General features: G+C 52.0%; 1 protein-coding gene across 1 annotated transcript in view; it reads right to left on the bottom strand.

Annotated features, from left to right (window-relative positions):
• DYSF (dysferlin) overlaps positions 1-14,002 on the bottom strand; it is a 118,199-nt gene that overhangs the window by 43,438 nt on the left and 60,759 nt on the right. The gene's annotated exons all lie outside the window — the stretch shown is intronic.

The raw sequence follows: 14,002 nt of genomic DNA, 5'->3' as shown, positions 1-14,002 counted from the left end.
CACAGGCAGGCTGCAAGAGGACTTGGCTTATCCTTCCATTAACCCTCAGGGTGAGAACTGTCAGATATTCATAAAGAGAAATTATCCATTTCTGGCTGTTTCACCTTTTTTTTTTTCAACGTACTGTTAATTTTGCTCAGAAGTGGAGAAAACTTTGTTTTCAGTTATCTTTTTCCATCCTGTTCAATCAGCCTACATTTAGCCATGTCCACCCAAAGGCAGCCTCCCACACACCTCCCTGCCATCATTTTTTCTCTACCCCATGGTTTATGTTTGGGGATGCTTTCCCCCGCAGCCCCAGCCGGTGGAAAGCCAGCTTGCCATGCAGATTGGTCTGGGAGGGTTTTCACCCATCGCCCGTGGCAGTGCCGTGGGCCATCTCCCGAGCGTGCACCAAACACCGGGAGAAAAGACGACGGCAGGAACGCGCCGAGGGGCAACGCTGGGCTGCAGAGCGGGTTGGCGACCGTTTTCAGCAGGAGATATCCAACACCAAGAGCTCTTCCAACTAACAGTAACAGGATAAGCCGTAAAATATGTGCTCCGATTTGGAACTAGCAAACACAGCAAATAACCAATTATTCCAAATAGTTTACAGATTTTGACTTTTTTTTTTTTTTGGCTTGGGTTAGCTTTGCTAACTTGTCATTTGATGGGTTATTTGTATTTCTTACAACCAAAGCATCACAAGCCAAAATAATGGTACGAACAACTGCGTAGAAAGCACCTTATAGTGCTTCTCAGGGGGGAACGGGGGCTCCTCGTCACAGTTTCATAGCTCAGAGGTGTCTGAGGGCTCCTCGTGAGCTCCTCTCCTCTGGGAGACGCTCATGAACTGCCTGACTCCTGCTACTGCTCCAGCAAGTTAAGCTCGGGGAGAGGAGATCTTGCCAGACCATTTCACAGCTGGGAACGCAGGAGTTGCGTGGGCATTAACCACGTGAGAGGTCCTCTGCAAAGGGTGCTCCACGGCTCTCCTGCAAACCTGGGTCCCTCCACTCCCACCGCCTGCCACCCACGTCGGGGCTTTCACACTAACCCCACGTTTTCACTCAACAGGACTTGGAAGCTCATTTGTACTTCTCAGGAGAAGGAGCCTGTCTGTCCCTTTGATCCTGAGCCTGAGCAGGTTGGAGGAGACATGGACGAAGACACCCTGCCAAAGGGGATTAGGGCCCTCAAAGCCCCTCGGTGGCCAACAGGTGCTTTGCAAAATGCAACGTATCCTCCCCAAATATACCGTGCTTATTCTTCGCTTGCACGAGCAGCTTTCTGGCAATTCCTAGCTGCATCTGTTGACATTTTAAAGTGATTCTTCAGAAGCATTTCTGTGTTCTCCTCTTGCCCTCAACAATCAGTAATGCTCTTATTTATTATTAGTACTGCCCTGGTATACAGGGACCCGGCTCGGGATTCGGCTCCCATTGCGCTATGCTCTGTGGAAAAGGAGAAGGATGGGACACTGCCCCAAACAGTTTCCATTTAAATATTGCTCTTAAGGCAGGTATCAAAAACAGGCCAAAGGCACAGAAAGTTTTACAGTCCCTTGTTTGTAAAGGGATCCTGGTGTGACCAGCTCTGGTGCTGGCATCTATACTACATCTACTTGAGCTTTAGTCATGATTCAGCTGACTAAATATAGGCTTTGATCTTAGCAAGAGGTGTATTGCACCTTCTCCTGACAATGTCTATGGGCTCTCCTCTGCCCTGCAGTCCCCTGTGCTTTCCCAAATTAACAACCCTAGGGTCACCAGGATCTTACCCCGAACACTCTCAGGTCGGCTCTGGTGGGCATCGTGGCAGAGACACGGAGGGCGATGGCACCTCCATCCTCGGAGAGCTTCAAGGGGACACTGGCCAAGCCCAGGTGGGGCTCTCAGATGGTTTGACAGTTTGAAAAGGGGATTTACGGGACAACAAAGAGGGGATCTTGCGGAAAATTACAGAGGGGATTTTGTGGATAATTACAAGCAGGGAGGGGGAAATGGCTCATGAAAGAGCTTATTTTGACATTTTAAGAAGTCGTGAGTCTCTATTTCACCCTTTGATCATGATTGAATCACTTGAACTCCAGAGGGGTGAGCCAGGATTTCAGCGCGGCGGGAAGGGGACAGATCTGGAGCAGAGAGGTGGGTCTACGAGACATCGGTGCTGCAAAATCGTCTCATTTTGCGTATGACAAAGATTCTCAGGAGGGACAAGAGAGGGGCGAAGGGACAACTCCTGAATTTTTCTAGGAGGACTTTGGCAACAGCTGCACCAGAGGAGTGCGGAGAGAGGCCAGATTAGAAAGGGTTTATGAACTAGGTTATAAACAATTGCAGATTAAGTGCTTGGATTCATGCAGGCTTCAGGCAGAGCCTGAAGCATCAGCTCTGGCAGCCCTGACCTGACATCCCCACCACACTATCACTTCTCCCCAGCCTTTACCCCCCGGGGGGGTGTAGGTGATTGCTGCCACAGGGAGCAGAGGTGATGGCCATCGCCTTCCTTGGAGGCTCTCCGGGTCCCCCTGGCAATGCCTGCCCCGTTTTCCAGAGCTGTTTGTGGGTCTGGGGTTTTTCAAGGTTTTCTCAGCACGCTGAGGCCACGCTGCCGGGGAGGCAGATAACCCACATGCTCGAGATGGAAGGGAAAAAATAACTCCTGTGGACTCCACCAAGGAGACGGGCAGACTGATCTGCGAGCTCAGCTCTCCACGAAGGGCAAGCCCACGATCTCCCATCACGCTCCCCCTCCTCCGGGTCATTAACACCACGGTTGGAGGCAGAACCTGGCGAAGTTCAGGAGCTCCCTCCCACACTCCACACCGGGCTGGATTTTTTTGGCTGTAAAAGCTTTTTTCCTAATATTTAACCAGCTGCAGCCCCTATGCCTCATTCCACAGCTCCTGCTTTCGTGCGAAGCTCCCCAGCTATAAAGGAGAAGGAGACGGGAAGGAAGACATGCACGGGCCATCGCAGTGACACGCTTTCCAAAACAGGATGGTTTCCCCTGGGAGGCGTCAGCAGCTCTCCACAACGTGAGGTTTATTATATTTAATCACATTCTTGTAGGGTCCCGGTGAAGGCCAGGAGAATGGGTTTATTACTGCCTAATATTCTGTTGCTTTTATTTTAAATTAATGGTTTGCAGCTTTTTTCTTTTTCTTTTTCTTTTTTTTTTTTGGTAAAATTTTATTTGAACTAAACCAAAAACATATTCACGTAAATTAAAGATGCTGATGAACAGAGGGAGGGGGGAGGCTATTTACAGAGCTTTTGTCTCCATACTCCGCACCCCAGCACAGCCACCCATCTGCCTTCACTGTTTTTTCTTTTTCTTTTTCTTTTTTTTTTGGTAAAATTTTATTTGAACTAAACCAAAAACATATTCACGTAAATTAAAGATGCTGATGAACAGAGGGAGGGGGGAGGCTATTTACAGAGCTTTTGTCTCCATACTCCGCACCCCAGCACAGCCACCCATCTGCCTTCACTGTGCGACGAAGGAAGCCGCATCAGCGAACAATGTTTTGTGGGTGCAAAGGATAAATGAGGTACTGGAGAGATGCATGTAGGGCCAACAAAGCACATACCTCTATATTACGGAGAGACAGGCTGGACGTTAAACATGCCTCCAACCCTATGCCAAGACCTACAAAGATGCCCATCAGGGCCTTCTGCATGCAAAAGCTACAGCTGCCATGAAGCTGCAACCCACCTCTTACTCGTGTGCTCTGCTTGCTCGATTTTTACTCTATTTTCAGCAAGTGAAAGCCCAATTTATCTTTCTTTCCATCCCACATGGTCAGACCTCAAAGGGAGACTATTCCTCCCAAAGGCACAGCATAAATAACACCTCTGAGCTGACCTTCTTCCAAAGGTCTGGGCTGACTCATCGGTGTTTTACACGCCAGGGCTGCAGTTCGCGGGCACTGCTCCGGCTTCAGCCAGTGGGAAGGAGTCGCTGTTTATCGCAGCGAGGAAGCGGAAAGCAACGCAACTAATTCTGGCCTGAAACACAGGGGAGAAACGTGCACGGCTCTTGGGGGGAACAGCCCCTGTCCTGTAACTCATGGGCCTGTATCAAGAGGGATCTAAGAGGGGTGAAGAGCCCCAGGGTCGCAACCCTGCTAGGGATGAATTTGGGGCATGGAGAAGAATTGCTCCTCTGGAGTGTCAGCCCCGAGAAAGCAAAGCAGCTTCACTGCCCTTCTTACAAAACCCAGGAACATCCCAAACATCTGATTTTCTTATGAAAAATGAAGGGAGCAGGAGACACTTTGGAAGGAGGGATCTGTCACTGCTCGGGCGCTGCCTGGCATCTCCCTCATCCCCACACTTTGAGGGCACCAGGCTGTATACCTGCAAGAACCAGGACTGTGCAAAGTCCTGCTGATGAGATGAAACCTCCCTTGGGGTGAAACCCTCCTCCTCGTGGAAGGCCGACACCTTCTTAGTTCAACTTATACCAACGTGATGCCTAGGACTCGTCATGGTCCCTGAGCTAGGACATGGGGGAGCACAGAAGTCCCATCAAGTCCTCAAACATGCCACTGCAGCCACCCAGGACACACCATCTCCACCGAGCTACCAGGCTCTGCTGGTGTGCACAGAGAAGCCAGAGGCTGTTGGGAAGACACCTGACCTCAAGCACGTACGTAATTCTGCCAGCTCTGCAAGGACGAGAGGGGGGAAGCTGCCTCATCCCTCTTCCCAAAACCAACCTCGTTTTCTTTGGCGTGAAGGAAAACGATTGCTGAAATGCACACACACCTGTAGCAAGATGAAATTCCCATTTTTCTAGGACAGCGAGGGGATCTTTCACAAAAAGAAATGCCTCAATTTTTGCAGATCTTTAAATATATATATATGCACATATATCATTCATAAAACCCATTAATCAAGCAAGTAAGTTAGAAATTAAGCAATACATACATGAGGCTGGGCCCAAGAAGCTGGTATGTTAATTAATGCTGAGCTGGTCATACCCTCCGCAAGCTACAAATTAAAATGATTGGTTATCAATGGGGTTAGAGAAACACTGTTTAACATACATCAGCAAAAGCACAATTTAGGAGAAATAAAATTAATGAACTCGAACAGTGCCGCCTTCCCCCTCCCCTGGGTTATAAGGCTGAGGTCTCCCTGGACGAGGCATCCTTGGCACAAGAGCAGGGTTTGGGTTTTCACTGGTGTTCATCAAATGGGACTGGGTTTGGATGGTTGCAGAGAATAAATGGGGTATTAAAGGTAAACTGCAGCAAAAAAACCCCACGTTACAGAAAAGCTGTTGATATTTCTCAGCGCAGGACAGCATCTCCTCCTGCGGACGCTGAGGGCTTGCAAACGCAGCGAGGCAAGTTTATCGCAGGAGCCAGGGAGGGATCTGACCCAGGCTGTTTTTAACAGAAGGGGATTAGGAGAGCTCAGGATGAAGGGCTGGTACAAACAAAACGCCGAGCACAAGCGCAGCTTGTCCTTGGCAAACCAAGAGCTGCCGTCACCTACCCCTGCCCTGGGCAGCAAGCAGCAGCTCTGCCGCTGTCTTGCAAGGTGTGTTTCCTTCGAGATGGAGAAGGGGGAGAAATGAGATGTTCGCACCAGGAAATAGCTGGTTTTGAGCATCAGGCCAAGCCCGACAGCGGTCCCCCTTCTCGACAGCTCAGGCTGGTCCCCGAACACACTGCTTTTCACCCCGTCGAACCAGACCTGCATCAGACCTTGGGTCAAGCTGAAAACACCGAATTTACAGCTGCTTCATGGGGGAAAGATTTCCCCAGGCTCAGTTCCCACTAGGACACCCATGGAACTCTCGGAGGCTAGTGGGAGACAGCCTCTCCATGACTATTTTATCAGAAGAAGCAAATATCTGCTCATCCCTTGGGGCTGCAGAGGGACCGCATGGTTGTCCTTCCTGCTCTGCTTCCAATGGGGATGAGGACCCAGGAAAGAGCACGGAGAACAAGGGGAGGCTGCGGGTGCAGAGCAGGCAGGAATACCGGCAGATCCACACCTGGCTCGCCCAAGAAATCCCGCAGCCACTTGTGCACGCTCAGCCCTTGCAAAACCCTACTCTGTGCGCGTCTCCCAGAGAAGCAGACTAGAAGGGCTTAGCCCCAGAGACCTTGCTACAGAAAAATTGCTTTTCTATGAGTTTTAGGAGCTTCTTTTCTTTGCATTTGGTAACCATGATGTTTGCAGTTCATGTGCGCACAGACTTGTTTTAAACAGACCTCGGGCTGAACTTCTCATCCCACTTGGACGAGATGGGCAACACACTCAGCAACCTCAGAGCAGAGGGGTTTTGCGTCTGTTTGTTTTCTCTATTTCAGATGAGGACAACAAAGTGATCCTTTGTTCCAGTCGTCCATCAGAGGAGGGACCAAAGCCAGGCTTGGCAAGGAGGGAGAAAGGCTTTGGAGCCACACAATGAAACACACCCATGCACACATGCACGGGCAGGAACAATCCTGGCTCCTGCTTCCAAGGTCACCACTGGAAGAGCAAGCGGTACGGAGACTGCAGCCCCGGGCATGGGCTCCTGGCCTGGGATCCATCCTCTTTTCTAGGGAGAAGAGGTAGGATGGCCTTTGCAGACTGGGACTCCTTCACCCTCCAAACCTGGCCCTGGAGGGGAGCAGAGTGGGGTGGAGGGAGCCCGATGGTTGCGGGGTGTCAGACCACCTAAGCAAAAGTCACCCCAACTCATGTCCGACACCAGGAGAGGGTGAGCATGGGAGGAACAGCATCCAGGGCCAAAATTCAGAGGTTAGGGAGGGAGATGGTGGAAATTTTGGTTTGGCTTTCCAGGAACAAGCTCCCTCCTCCTCCACTCCCCAAACAAAGGGCAAAAGTGAAAGACAAACAAACAAACAGAGAAGAACTAATCTGGGGTCAAACTGAATAATTCAATTCATTGCAGGGTGTTTTGTTTGCGAAATGTTTGTTTCAGTAAAGAAATGTCAGAGTCTTCTACTTTGAAACCGCTGCAGCACAGTGTTTTGGCTTTGCCATGTCCCTCTCTCCCTCTCATCCTTTCACCTCCCACTTAAACTGTTCCCCGAGTTTGATCCGAGCTTGCAGATGCTTTCAATAGCCTTCAAACTGCCCCAGGGAACAAAGTATTTATTGCAGAGCTGGGGTCCCTCCAGCCGCAAACCTCTGTCTCACTCCTTCCTCCGACGCAGCCCCAGGCAGCTGCAGGGACCTCTGCAGCCCCCGTGCCGCTCCACCACTGCTGGGGAGCAGCCCCCGAGCAGCAAATGCTGTGTACACCCCTATAAAAGCGTGTGTGTCCCCATCCATAGCTTTTGTCCCCAAAAGGCCGATTTGAGCAGGTTTCCTAACACCGTGATGAAGTCCCTGCAAGGTCTGGGAGAGCCGCAGCCCCGCAGAGCCCCATCGACCTCAGTGTCTCCCGGGAGGGAAAAGCTGAGCCGCTCCACCCGTACCAGCCTCGGGAGCACCGCAGGAAACCCGGCTCATTACTTCTGTTGCCCGCAACTATTTTTGAGGAAGAAGGCCCTGCCTTCAGGTCTGGAGACATTGCTAGGGAAATATTTTTCTGACCTTTGCTGGACATTTAAAAAACAAAAATTACATAATGCAATATTGTGGTGTCATTTATTTTGGTTAAAGGAAAGTCAAACATGAGCAAGAGCTCACCTCACTTCACTTTGCAACCTAAGGCTGAAGGACCTCATTTTGGTGAGGCCAGAGGTGCCCCCCTTTACCCACCCCTCCCTCGCTCATTACCACAGCCCTCCTCTTCCTCACAGGCATCCTCAGAGGCCAGAAGGTCACTCACCTCTGTCCTCTGCACCCGCTGCCCATAAATACCTTCCTGGATGCTTTGCTAATTGTTGGACCAAGCCTGAGTCCCCTAATGACGAGGTCTGCACACAGGAACGGGGAGGTGGGCTGCCTTTTCTTACAGACAGATCTACTTCTGCACATCCCAGCCAAAAGCTGCCTGGGGGAGCAAGTATCAAGAAGGAAAAGATTCCCGGGATCACCTGCAGGCAACACTCGGGAAGGGCTTTTGAACAGGCAGCCCATGGGGCAAGCTTTGGGGATCTCGCAGAGAATCAGCTGTCAGCAACTTCTCCGCCCCAACACCAACCAGGACGATGGCTTCCTCCCCACCGGGACTCAGACCGGGATGCTCCGTGCCCGTGGCTCCGGCAGCACAAAGGGAGGGACCGACGCTGCTGGAAGATGCATCTTCCCCCATCTGCAGCCCCAAACCCAGTAACTGCTCTCCTTGCTCTGCAACATCTCCAGGGTGGTGACAGGCCCTCACCTCCACCGAGAAGCAAACAGTGGCAGAGAAACGCTGAGGATCCGGCTGCCAACAACCCTCTGTTCCCTGACGGGGCCCCCATTTTCTGGTTGTCACCTTCCAAAAATGCCTCTTTTGCCTCCAGGTCAGTAAGAAACCTCATTTACTCCTGCCAGACGAGAGCCTGGCTACCAGGGCCACCAAGGGCCACCTCCGGGTCACAGAGCTCTAGCTCTAGCAGAATCACGTCCCTGCTGCTGGGGGCACACCAGGTCCCTGTGATGGATCCCAACCTGCTGCGGACATTACAGCGGTCCTAATTTTCAAAGCAAGTAGTGGATGGAGAGCCAGCTGTACCGAGGATGAAACATTGATCCATGTACCCCTCCATGGTCTATGAGTCTCCACTGAGACAAGGAGCACCCCAAAGTCTTGGGTAAGAACTTCAGAGCCAGGGAAAGAGCGTTTTCCCATGAATTTGGGTAGAAAGCACACAAATTTCCAAAGAAGGATGAGTAGCAGGGTGCAATTCAAAAGACAGATAGACAGACCTGGATCTGGCATGCCGTCAGAAGTGCCTACAGCTTCTGCAGGAGCGCTCAGGTATTGCACTGAGTTTAAAAACTGGTAAAGAGCAGAAAGTGTGTTTGGACAAGAGCATCCAGAGCAAAGCTTTGGAAAGGATGGGAGTTGGAGGAGGGTCAGCGACTGCTACTTTCCTTCGTCCCATCACAACCTCCTCACGGGGAACCCGCCAGCCCGGCCCTGAGTGAGTACGGGCATCTGAAATGGGTCCCCTTGGCCCTTGGTGCAGCTCTCCCTCGCCCCACTCCTGCTTGGAGCTGCTTGTGGCGGGGTGGGAGGAGATGGGGGGAGCAGGGCCAGATCCTGTGGCCCCTGCGGTGACGGGGTGCGGCTCACGGAGCGACGGTTTCCCCACGATGCACGGCCACATCTGAGGAGCGGATTAATTCTTGTTTGCAATTTAAACAGCTCCGCTGTGCCAGGGCACTGCGTACACACAATAACAGAGCCTCCGGCCTCACTCCAAATTAGCCGGGAGGAGATGGGGGGAGCAGGGCCAGATCCTGTGGCCCCTGCGGTGACGGGGTGCGGCTCACGGAGCGACGGTTTCCCCACGATGCACGGCCACATCTGAGGAGCGGATTAATTCTTGTTTGCAATTTAAACAGCTCCGCTGTGCCAGGGCACTGCGTACACACAATAACAGAGCCTCCGGCCTCACTCCAAATTAGCCTAACGAAGAGCAGGTTTCAGGACAGGCTCCCCGGGGAAGCGGGGGGGCCCCCCCCCCCCCCCCCCCCCCGGAGATGGGGGGAGCAGGGCCAGATCCTGTGGCCCCTGCGGTGACGGGGTGCGGCTCACGGAGCGACGGTTTCCCCACGATGCACGGCCACATCTGAGGAGCGGATTAATTCTTGTTTGCAATTTAAACAGCTCCGCTGTGCCAGGGCACTGCGTACACACAATAACAGAGCCTCCGGCCTCACTCCAAATTAGCCTAACGAAGAGCAGGTTTCAGGACAGGCTCGGAGGAGAAGCGGGCTGCCCCTCTCCTCCCACCTCTCCTGTCACCTTCTGCCATCTTTGACCGCTCTGTGGACACGATCGACACCCAGCATGGTGCTGAGCTGCACGTTCAAGAGGTCCCTGCATACCACGATACTGCTCTGCCTCCCAAACTACCCCAAAATACCCCAAACTACCCTGCCCAGCTGCCTTTGCCTCTGGGTCAGCATCTCCAAGAGGTCCCCTGGCGATGGACGTGGCCAAAGCACCACCTCAGCAGCAATGGAGGTTTGCACCTTTGGTTCCTCAAATGCAGGTGTAAATGGGATGATCCAGCATGGGGAATCAATAGGAAAACTCCCATCAGCAGCCACGGTGATAAGACTTGGACTTCCAGGACCATGCCTGGTCCCTGCTGCTAGCTGTACCCCAAACACGGTGGCCTGATAAAAGTCAATCCAGACACCTACATCTTGGTTCGTTCAGTGCACGCATGTCTACACAGCACCTATGATCTCTGGCTTGCACGTCCCATGCCACCAACAAGCGTGTTCACGGTTAACGCTGATCAAAAGATGGGGAAAAAAAAAAAAAAGCTTTGAAGGACAATTTTTCATTTTCTTTTCCAAACTAACTGCAATAAAAAAGGCGGAAGCCAAAAGAATTTTGAAATTCTGCCATTTTTGGAGCGCAAACGTAAGAAGAGTGTGAGCCCCGGGTTTCTCTTTCTTGCCTTGCCCTCACCTCCAGGTGCAACAAAACCTGGGGAAAACAGGGAAACGATGAATGGGTCTCGGGGGGAAGCACTGAAAGTGAATGAAGTGCTGCAAAATTAACACGAAAAACATTCTTGATTTTTCACCGCTAGAAAGTGCCCAAAGAAAAGAAAAATCTGTAAAGAAGATGCCTTTTCATTAAAAAGCCGTGGCAATCTGATCAGAGCATTTCAAGCAACAGCGGGCACAGCCCTCTCTGCACCCAGCAGAGCCTTCGCCTGCGGCTCTCGTAAAGGATATTTATGGGAGGAAATTTTCCTCCCCTCACCTCCCTCAAAAAAGCAGCCACCGGCTTAATAAACCGCTGGCAAAACAAAGCAGGGGAATTTCCATTAAGCAGAGTAAAAGGGTAATTAGCGACTGGGCTGAAAGGGCCTGCCTCGTCCTGCGTTGCAGCAGCCAGCCCAAGCCCCAGGTCTGCTGGCACCCCGCGAGGAAGCAAATTTGGGTCAAAACCCTGGTTTCCCAGAGGGAATTGCATTTCCTTCTCGTTACCTCCACCAAAGCCACAGGAGAAGGAGCAGGAGCAACTGCGGGTCTGGAGTGACCCCGGCAAAGGCACAGAAAAATCAGGGGTGGGAAACAGCGCTGGCAGATGAGGGTCAGAGGAAAGGAAAGATTTTGTAAAAGCAGTTGCATTTAACAAATGGTTTTGCCGTCAGAAAAAGGCAGCAGAGGGACGGCGTGGAGACGGTCCTGACAATCTCGAAGAGCAGTATTGCACGTCGGACGTGCTGCAGGTTGTTATTTTGCCACACAACATCATTTTTCTGAAAACTGACCTTTTGCCACACAACATCATTTTTCTGAAAATTGACCAAAAAAAAAAAAAAGAAAGGGGGAGAGTTTAAACTGTAGATTTCAGAATATGCCAAAAAAAAAAAAAAATCAGTCAAACCAAACTGAAAGTTGGGTAGATTTTTCTATTAAAAAATAAGAAATTATGCCTTTGCAGCTTGCTGGAGTTGCAGACGCAAAACCAGTCCACCCGTCGCTGCCCCATCTGTGGTTGTGGGTCAGGAGGGGGGGCCAGAAAAACCCTCTGTTGGGGGTCTTATCCTGCGGCTAAAGCAAACTCCACCTGGCATCTGCCACCAGGCAGCACCTTCCCATCCTTCACGCACGCTCCCAGCCCTTGAATTAGGTCTGTGCCTGCCACCGTGGGAGCAGCAAACCCGTCCTTGGGTGCCTGGACCCTTCCCTGGGGACCCGTCCCACCCACAGCTGGCTCTGCAGAGGGTCTCGCAGCCTTGGGGGAGGCACTGGGTGCCACCGGCTTCCTTGGTGCAACAAAGAGACATCGCTTGCCCAACATCACGCAGCTAATAAGAGGTAAAGTCAGGACCTGCACCCCAACTCTCCTACCCACGTTATTCCCTGACTGCACTTTTCTCCCAAGCGTTTTCTGCGCTAGGCGAGAAAAAGGGGGTTGGTTTTTTATTTGCAGAAGCGAAGGTTCCCTTTCCAAGACTCGTTTTGGTGTGGTTTTTGCAGACATGCTCCAGTTACTTTACTGATACAAGATGAAGCACAATTGTAAATTATTAAGACAAATCCACAAATGGCAGGCAAACAGAAAGCCAGTTAGGTTGTCAGTAGTATTTTCTGTCTGGAGTTGCTTTTTCCTTTCAACGACACTTGTTCACTTGGGCCAATGTTTTCAAACTCCACTGTCCAGTTCTTAATCGATACTGAAGCATCTCGGGACAAGATGCCAGCGTCCCAGGGAGTTGAGCATATGAACGTCCCACCTCTTGGCTGGGGGGGAACCCGAAAAGCCAGCTCGTTTGACATGCCTCGCTGCAAGGACTGCGGGGTGACCTTGCCTGAGAGCACCAGCCTGGATCTCATCAGTGCTTGGGATAGGTAGGCATGAGCAGGGCCAGCTGCAGGCGAGACCACAACAGGCTGGAGTCCCACACCCACGGCTTTGGCTGAGCACTGGCCAAAATCTTGATTTTTCCTTAGCCCGAAGCCTGAAAGCCTTGAACTGGGCAGAGGTTGCAGCATGCAACGCACACTCCTCAGCCGCAGGGAGGACTTGCATGGCACAAACCTAAAGCAGACAACCTAGCACGAGGGATGCAGCAAGGAGAGAGGTGCAGCTCCAGCTCCAGCTCTGAATCTCCAGGGACAGCCTGATGCTGGGACCCCAGTCTGAGCCCACCTTGGGACATGACCGCAGATATCTGGTGGCACTGATCAGTGGATCGTAAAGTCCTCGTGAACAGAAACACTGAGGTGCCACCAAGGAGATGAACAAAGAGCAGAAGCATTGACACCGGAATTATACATCTTGCTGTTATGGGCAGTGAAAGGCAAGGCAAGAGGCATACCTGAGAGGCAGATCTCTTACAGAAAGCTCAGGCTTTTCTAGCCCGAGGCACCATGCAGCACCCACGGCCTTTAAAACAGGGAGGAAGGAAATGCCAGCGCACGTTAAATACACCAAAGGGAAAAGGAGACCATGAAAAGCTCCACCAAATGCCTCTGACGACGCTTTCAGCTGCTCCTGAGCAATCAGGGTCACCTACAGATCTGTGCATCACACACGCACACGTCAGCCCTGGCAGGTCTCTGCCTCAAAGAGGACACATCTGCCGGCAAAGAAACCCAAGGGCCGTAGAAATGCGAAGCACCAGCAGGGCCAGCGTCACCCGCGTGGCCAGACACCTTCCAGCTCTGCTTCAGGAAGGAGGAACAGCAACCCCGGTGGATTGCCCAGCCCGGCCCATCTACAAGGGACAGCTGAGACCCCTCAAACTCATGGCACGTAGAAGCTTGCTTTCTGCAACAGCATCAACACATTCCTCCTTCACTGACCCTGCTAAAGCATGTCCAGTTCCCACCACCATGGGATATTCTGCCATCACAGTCCCCACCGTGACCCTCTGCAGAGTAACTGGAGCTGCTGAAAGCAGCAAGTGGGTTTGGAAGCAGCAAAGCATCCTGCAAACAGAGCGCAAAACTGGGGAAAGGACACCTGGCCGTGTGGTTGTGGTGAGGACGACTGAGCCTCAGGGAACCTTGGCCCAGGCAGCCAAGAAGGCCAATGGCATCCTGGCCTGTATCAGAAATAGTGTGGCCAGCAGGAGTAGGGAAGCGATCGTGCCCCTGTACTCGGCCCTGGTGAGGCCGCACCTCGAACGCTGTGTTCAGTTTTGGGCCCCTCACTCCAAGAAGGACGTCGAGGTGCTGGAGCGTGTCCAGAGAAGGGCAACGAGGCTGGTGAGGGGTCTGGAGAAGAAGTCTTCTGAGGAGCGGCTGAGGGAACTGGGGTTGTTTAGCCTGGAGAAAAGGAGGCTGAGGGGAGACCTCATCGCTCTCTACAACTACCTGAAAGGAGGTTGTAGCGAGGTAGGTGTCGGTCTCTTCTCCCAAGTAACAAGTGATAGGACGAGAGGAAATGGCCTCAAGTTGCGGTAGGGGAG

This window comes from Aptenodytes forsteri, unplaced genomic scaffold (genome assembly GCF_000699145.1).
Source record: "Aptenodytes forsteri isolate BGI_AS27 unplaced genomic scaffold, ASM69914v1 Scaffold236, whole genome shotgun sequence".
Classification (NCBI taxonomy): domain Eukaryota; kingdom Metazoa; phylum Chordata; class Aves; order Sphenisciformes; family Spheniscidae; genus Aptenodytes; species Aptenodytes forsteri.
The sequence above is the reverse complement of the archived record's forward strand: the minus strand, read 5'-3'. Positions and strand labels throughout refer to the sequence as shown.